Raw genomic sequence first — 8,424 nt, 5'->3', positions numbered from 1 at the left:
ATCAACTAACTTACGGGGCAAGGACTCACTCAGACATTCCAGCCTGAACAGCACGTCACATCTGTATAAACTGCTGTCCAGTCTAAAGAAAGCAGAGGGTCATCCGGGCATTCTCTCAGCCTTATCTCTTATCTCTCTCTCTCACACACACACACACACACACACACACCACACACACAACACCACAACACACACACACACTACCTGTCATATGAGAGGATAAGAATACAAGAAACCAAGCAGGGCCTAAAAAACCAAGGCAACTGGTCTCACAAACATACCCATGCTTGTTCAAAGCTACATCGCAGAACACAGAATTACTTATGTTTATCTTCTGGTCACTACGGAAAATTTCTTTCCTGTAAAGCAACCCATTCGTTCCTAAGGAACACCTTTCTGGCAAGTGTTACTCTTGCTCTTTGCCAGGACCTGGGGATCTAGTTCAGTCCACAACTTCTCACCTGGGGTGGGAAGTGTATTCCTTTGCATAGAACTTATGGAAGGTGGGGAAGGGGTAAGATCGTAAGTTGGTTTTGTTTTGTTTTGTTTTCTAAGTAGCTGCTGTAGAAGTAAAAGAAGAAAAGTGGTCAGCAAGGGCAGAGGGAGAAGGGCCAGAGAAAGGCTAGATTATGGGCATCCACAGGGTAACTATAATTTATAGCAATTGACCAGCTGCTTCAAACTAATTAGAAGAAAGAAGTCTTATTTTCCTAGCAACAGGAAGCTAATTACCCTGACATGCTGTACTCCAGAAATACGTACAATGATGGTACCACTTAAACTTTTCTGAAAAGGGCTGGGGTGCAGTTGAGTGCTAGAGTAATTGCCTAGTATGGAAAGGCCCGGTTCAATATCTGGCATCGCAGGAAGAAAAGGGGCGGGCAGGATAACTGCCTTTTAGAACGGCCTTTGAGGGGATTGGGAGCTAGGAGTGAGGAGAGGAAGGAGGACCAGCCACTGCGCAGGGAGATGAGAACAATGCGGCCCTTGTGGGAAGGGTTGCTCCTTGGGATCTGACGGTGCTTTATGAGAAGAAAGTTTGCATATAGCAAAATGCATCTGCTAGGGTAAACAGACTCATGCTCTCAATGAGGGACTTCCCGGGGCCTTGAATATCTTTGCGGATTGTCACTTGCCAAGAACTGTCTGACTTTGAACTAGGGAATCTTATTTTTCAAGGACTCACTGGTTCTTACTGTGCTGGCTTGGCACAAACAGAGGCTGAGGAATCACGAAGAACCGGGTCTGGCTCTGCAGCTTCCTTCCTTACAAAGAGGCTGGGTAAACAGCCGGCAATTCATTTGCATCCCATTGTAAGTGATTTGGTACCTTACCTACATCAGAGAGCACCCGGATACAGCTCTCTCCACGGAGGCCTTCTGGCTCGGCATTAACCAGTTGCAGTGGTAAACCCTGAAGACACCTTGCAGGAGTTGCACAAAGACAGGCTGGCGCGTCTGGAAGAAGGAGAGGCAAGGTGAAGAAGACTGTGCAGAACACTGATGATCTGGTTAGAAACAGACGCTGTCCTGAATCAAAAGCTAGTGGGAGGACTCCAGAAGGGCAAGGGGCTGCATTCCAGATGTTTCTAGTAGTACAAAGAGCCACATCTTAAAGGCTTGGTCTCCAGAAGGCACCTCTGGAATGAGGTGGGACGAAGGAAGAGTCCTTCAGACATGGGAAGAATGCCTTTCCTTGACAGGGGTTGTGAGCCCTTGGCCTCCTCTTTGCTCTTTTCACTTTCTTGTTTATGAGCTGTCGAACAGGCCTGCCCCACAGATGCCATGATATACTGCCTCATCCCATGCCCAAAGCACAGGACCAACTGATCGTGGACAGAAACTTTCTCAAAGCTAATGAGGCAAAATCAATCTTTTTCTCTTTCTAACTTAATTATTTCAGGTTTTTCATTGTAGTGACAGAAAGCTAATGACACAGTTCCTAGAGGACAAGAAAAAGTCAGGATTATTTGAAAAGCAATAAAATACCATTATTACAAACTTGACGTTATTTATTTTTATGCATTTTAAACTTGGTATTATCTAAATAATTCTGACCACAAGAATCAGCAGTGAAATCAAACTCCACAAACAGTAACCTCATCCAGCTACGAACTAGCTGAATTACTGCAAGTCAATAGCTTCACCTTGGTGTTAGCTTCATCCAGTACATAAGGTAGATCACAGTAAACTGCCCTAAACTTTCCTCCAAGCTCTATGTCCTAAGAGCAGAATCCAGACTAGCCTTAAACTCACAATTCTTCTGCCTCAGCCTCCCAACAGCTGCACTATAGGCCACATGTCACCGTGCTCAGCTGGAGTTTGTATGTTTAAAACATTTTTTTTACATTTATTTATTTATTATTTATTTATTTATATGCATGCATGTGTGCCATGGGGAAGTTAGTACTGTCTTTCTAGCATCTGGGCTCTAAGGATCAAACTTAGGTTCTCAGGCATAATGGCAAGTGTCTTTACTCATTGAGTCATCTCACTGGCCCTAGAAACTGTCTTTTTAATTCACAAAAAAGAAATGGTACATGATGTTATCCAGAATCTACTCCCTTCCTTGCTTATGGCAGTGTCTTCACTGATATAAAGATAACCCCAGCTGTGCTGGGCAGTGTCTATAAATTCATTTAACACAGCACACTGGGTACAAGGAAGCTACCTTCCATGAGAAGACCTCTCTGTGAAGGTCTAAGTTCCTACTCCCTGTAAAGTAAGAGAATGCACACATCTACTGAATTAGATACTGACTTTCTGGATGCTTTTTTAAATGGTGATTTTTATCTCTCCCCAAATGACAGCTTTGGATCTACCAGGCAAAGGTAATTGTTAATGATGAGCCAGACCATGGTCATCTGTTTGGGGCAGATGATCCTTTCAGCTTCACTAAAAACCAGCAGACTGGAGCAAAGAGAAAAGGAGTGGGAATTCTAAAGGCATTTCTGTGATGAAAGAAAAGGGAACCGTACTGGAGGAGGAGAGTCCATTGTAAGAAAAGGAAACAGAGTCATAGAAAATTCAGTTTCCTCTGTAAATGGGGTTCATGTATCTTCCCTTTCTTAAGTGTAGAATGCAAGCCAGCATGTCATGCATGATCTCATTTGGCATGGATAATAATTATGTGACATGGAAGTCACCTTCGTGTTATAATGAAAGACAAAGGCTAGGGAGGGTAAAATTACCCAGGAGTGCTGAGAGGGGCCAGCAGGGCACTGAGTCACCCTGTTCCCCCATTCAGTTCACCTGGGACTGAAACCTTCAGGAAGCACATCCCGTCCTGCACTCCCACCATCCAGCACTAAGCTTCATTACTCATAGAGGTCAAGGGTGCATGGAGCCCGCGGAACTGGCAAAGGACCTAGAATCAGCTCCTAAGTTTGGTGGCTTTTTCTTAGCTCCTGAGTTTATACAGGGGCCAAAAAAAACAGCCACGGGCCCTGAGTGCTTCCCCTGGCCCGCCCTGTGTTAAGTACTTCACAAATATCTCATTCAGCCTCAGGGTGATCCTGTGAAGGAGGAGGTGACACCATTGTAAATGCTGAACTTGGGATGAGAACCCCTAAAGTCTAACTCGGAGAAGTGCCTATCTGTTACTCAATCACCTGAGCCAGTGTTTATGAACCAACTACTTGCTCCTGTCCGATACCTGGGGATGTAAAAGATGACCTAACGGGTCACCAGTAGCTGTCTCCTACCTGCCAAAGGCAACAGGCAGCCTGGTGACATGCGCTCGCTCACTTGATTCCTTGGCCAGAATGACAGGGCTACTCCTATGGCTGGTACATTGTTTGATTGGATGGGTGATCAAAAGCAATACAGGGATCGTGACAATTTCAGGATGTGTCCACGAGGGGGTGCTATTTCTAAGTGGTGGAAGGCTAGGGAGGCCTTGTGGAAGGGACAGTGGGGTAGCGGCTCCTCTCCATCCCTTGCTCCTTCCTTCTTTTCCTTTCTTCCCTCTGCCCACCTCTCTCTCTCTGCTCTAGTTCAGTTCATTTTGCAGCTCCATGTAATCCCGTTTTCCCTTCCCAGAACAGAGCTGAAGCAAGCGCCTCACTGTAATGTGAAACTAATTTAGTTGGCCATCACCCACGTACTAAGCCTCTCTCTCCTTTCCTAGATCCTGAGGTCCTGCTTGGTTCGGAATCCTCTCCTGCCTGCACCTTCCTCTGGCCTCTCTCACCTTCCCCTGGAGTCATTCATGTTCTCTCTGGCCCGCTGAAATCTCTTCTGCACTGTCATGGCTAAGACTTAAGTCTACTTTTAATCTTTGGTCATTACCACTCTTCTGACTCTCAGAAATTCAAGCACTCACTCAAAGAATTGATAACTAGGTGCCCACAGTTAATCAAGGACCCAGCAATGTCAGGGAGACATCAGTCTACAGACTAGTACAGGCTTCTACATTTGAACCACCTGCTGTGTGCTAGGCACTGTACAGAATGTTTCAGATAAACACCACCCTCTCATTCTCACAGAGAATGGGAAGTTGATATGATATCCCTCGTGGACATATAAAGAAGTCCTGAGCCAGGTGTGGTGCGGTACCCTTGAGAGAGGGAAGCAGGAGGATCAGGAATTCAAGGCAGCCTTGGCAACACCATGAGTCTGAAGCCACTGCAGGCTACATAAGACCCTATTTCAAAATAGAAAGAAGGAACAGAAGCGAAGCCATGGAAAGGGAGGGGAGTGAAGGAGAGGAGGGCACTGGAAAGTCAGTGACCTCTCCCTCTTAACAGAGAGTGTATGGGACAGAATGGTGATTTGAATACAATCTGTCTTGCTCTAAAGCCTCCAAAACTCTCCTCTTCCTCCCTTGATTCTACGTTTCCAAGCTGACTCTTGGACACTTCACTTCGCTGGCAGCTCAAAGGCGCTACATCTAATGCCAACTTCACCGTTTTTGTCCCTGGCATATGTGGAGGGGGAGAAGGCACTGAGATCTAGCGAAGGAGAAGACATGCCTCACAAAAGAAAAGTACAGGAGGCTACAGGACCACCACAGGGAGTGTCCGTTAGCAACGAATGAAACTGCTCAGCAATCTGTCAGCCACTTCTTTCAAATTAGACTTTGAACTCTAGATACACGTGGATACTCTATGCGCAGACGGGACTCAGAACATTTGTCATTTGAAGATTTACTTCGTTTGTAATTCGTGCTTATTAGTTAGTTAAATTTGCTCCACAACAGGGAATAGTAGCAGCTAATGTGAGAAGCCATAATATAAGCACCATTTGAAGCTTTATTTTGGAGTGAGTGTGTGTGTGTGTAAGCACACATGCACAAGCATGTACATTCCTCTCTCTGTGTGTGTGTGTGTGTGTGTGTGTGTGTGTTGTTGTGTGTGTGTGTGTGTGTGTGTAGGTGCATGTGTTCAACAGCACAGTTGCAGAAGTCAGAGGACAATTCTTAGGAGTTGGTTCTCTCTTGCTGCAGGAATTGAACTCAGGTCATCAGGCCCGTGAGTAAGTGCTGAGCCATCAGCTGGCCCACAGTACACATTTTTGGTTTTCAAAAAACTGTTCCATGATCTCTGGGGGCATTGTCACAGTGACTGTCACTTTATACTACAAGAGAAGCAGGTCTGGCCTTACTAACCACGGCACTTTCCTGGTTGGTACTTCATGTCAAAACACAAACATATGTGCCTGGCTGCTAATGGGCTCCTGCTCCACTTCTCAAGTATGTACAGCCACGGTAACTACATTCCTCTATGGCTTAACTGCTGGTGTTTAGTTATTTGAAGTTTCTCAACAGTGTTTAAGAGAATGTACTTTACTGAGTAGATCATACTTAGCTTTAGGGTCAGGACAGGGCTAAAATCATGGTGACTGTCACTTGGCATCTGAGAGCATGGCTGGGAATAACAGCTGAAGTGTCTGAGCTATGTTCACTCCACGGCAAAAATCCATCTACTTCACAGCCTGTGTTAAAAGCTTACATGAATTCTTTTTTTTATTTTAAATTATTTTTAATTATGTATAAGCATATGCACGCAAGGGCAGGTGCCTACACTGGCTCTATCCTAGAGCCAGAGTTACAGTGTGTTGTGAGCCACCTGATGTGGGTGCTGGGAATTGGACTTGGGTCCTCGGGAAGAATAGTACATGCTCTTGACTGCTGAGCCATCTCTCCAGTCCTAAAATAACTCCTTTATAGTTACTGAAATACAGAAATCCATTGTACAAATACTATATTGGCTATTATGCATCACTCTTCTCTTGGAGAATTTACATGAGCTTTTTATTTATTTTTATTGGAGAATTTAGACTTTGTAATTTGTCTCTTGCTCAGCCATCCTAGTCCAATCATCGGTCCGTGACAAGGACAACTGGTGACAGAGCCGAGTCCCGCTTTCACTCTGTCGCCGGGACAACGGGCCTGCGGTCACTGCTGTAGTGACCAACTCAGGCGTGAGTTGTACAAAGCAAAGTGCTGTGTTCGGTTGGAACAGCGAAGACGGCCCCTAGATCTACAGAGGTCAGGCTTTGACAAGGTAAGCCCAGGGCGAAGCTCCGGCAAGGCGGCACAGTTGGAGAAGGCGTCACAGAGAATCCCATGTGAACGGTGCCCCACAGAGCTGGTGAGGTAGCAGCCCTTGTGTTCTACTGAACGACCTCCCACCTCAGCCACAAGGCACTTCTTTTTTTTTAATAGCTTATTTATTCAAAATAGTTCTCTTACCTTATTCACAGTTTCAAGTTTAAAATGAAAAAAAATGATAGATAGTACCTATTCTTTACCAATATCACATAAAGTCAAAGAAAAGTGAGTCCACAAGGCACTTCTGAGGGATTCTAGGTGTACATACTCGAAGAGAGAGTTCTCAGTATTTGGAGATTACTGAAGAGAGGTTGGAATCAAAGAATTTTAGGTATAATCAATCTTGTGTGTCCTTGGGTTCTCCATCTGCAGAATTAATCAAGGACTGAAAATATCTGAAAAATGATCAGATCTGTATGGGATTCATACCACATTTTTCCTTGTCTCAGCCCCTGAACAATATAGTAGACCTACTACTCACACAGCAGTTGCATGGTACAGGTCATTGTAAGTCTTCTAGAGTTACCTTACAGTCTTCAGGAACATGTGGTAGGTTTTATGTAAATTCAATGTAAATTGTAGTAGATTCTATATAATTACTACACCATTTAGTATTCAGGACTTGAGCATCCCTGGGTTTCAGTATGTGAAGACAGGGGAGGTCCCAGAGCCAATTCCTATAGCTACTATGGTCAACTGCATTTCTGCTCCCAAGAGTCCCCGACAAAGCAACCTTCTATTCCGACTTTGCAGAGTAGCTCATTACAGCAGTTACCCCACGCTGCCTAGGCCTGGACTGCAGATGACCACATGACAACCGTTCTGCCAGAGGCTGCCCGAGGCAGTTCTCACCTGCAGAGTGGTACTCTGGTCTGAGAAGGAGAGCTGAAGAAGGTTGTGACAATGCTCATCACGATTTCAGTGACGTACTTCTCCAGAATCGAGTCTGCGTGCTTCCTGTCACTCGTGTTGTTACAGGCCTGGAAGACAGTCGCATGCTGGAAACGCCTGCTCCAGAATATTGAAAACCCATCGCCTCCCCCAGTGATCACCAATCGCAGGACAGAGGTAAAGTTCTATAGGTCAGAATTTATCCCAGCAAGAAGTAATTAGAGCAAATAAGTAAATAAACAACATATACACTGTGGAAAGAAGAAAACCCAGCTTGAGGAGCATGACATAATACAGAAGAATAAAATTGGAGACTGCATGGCCAGCCATTCATCCCACTTCCTGCCTGTACCCAGCAAGTCTGAAACCTTGAAGAGCAGCAAATGGGACCTAAAGCAGAGCAGCCAATTTCCCTTAAAGTAAACTGCCCCCAGATAAGTTAACCGCCTGCTCTCTGTCGCCCACATAATGAGGAGAGCCTAATGTTCCATGGGGCCCTATGCTCTTTAATCAAATTTTACTGAGATGCAGTTTGAAATAGGAGGCCACAATGTGTAATATCTGACCTCATGGGTTTGGAATGAGAAAATGCCTTGGATTTTACCTATCTGCTACTTAATTTTTTCTGCTTAGAATAAGAGTAGCCTTTATAAGGTTAAAGAATAAATTTTAAAATAAATTTATTAGTTCTACACCTTGAGTTATAAAAACCACTTATAATACAAAATAAAACACGAAATTATTAAAAAGAAAACCAATAAGGATTAAAAATAAATCAAGGCTTATGAACAGACCACAAATTCACAGAAATAAAATCCACAGTTGTTTCGGCATTGAACAAGGATGACAGTCACATGCCCATGTGTATACACACACACACGCACACACACACACACACACACGAAAGCCTCACCCTGCAGATGTCCACGAGGAATTCTCAAACAATTTCCACATGTGATTGCTTGTGTAAATCTCCTTCAT

At 44.6% G+C, this 8,424-nt stretch overlaps 1 long non-coding RNA gene across 1 annotated transcript; it reads right to left on the bottom strand.

Annotated features, from left to right (window-relative positions):
- Window positions 1–1,366: 1,366 nt before the first annotated feature.
- Window positions 1,367–8,424, bottom strand: LOC114689575. Its single transcript, XR_003733937.2, has 3 exons — window positions 8,357–8,424; window positions 7,405–7,532; window positions 1,367–1,457 (listed from the first exon to the last, which is right to left on the bottom strand). It is a non-coding gene; the product is annotated as an uncharacterized LOC114689575 (long non-coding RNA).

This window comes from Peromyscus leucopus, unplaced genomic scaffold (assembly GCF_004664715.2).
Source record: "Peromyscus leucopus breed LL Stock unplaced genomic scaffold, UCI_PerLeu_2.1 scaffold_132, whole genome shotgun sequence".
Classification (NCBI taxonomy): Eukaryota; Metazoa; Chordata; class Mammalia; order Rodentia; family Cricetidae; genus Peromyscus; species Peromyscus leucopus.
The sequence above is the reverse complement of the archived record's forward strand: the minus strand, read 5'-3'. Positions and strand labels throughout refer to the sequence as shown.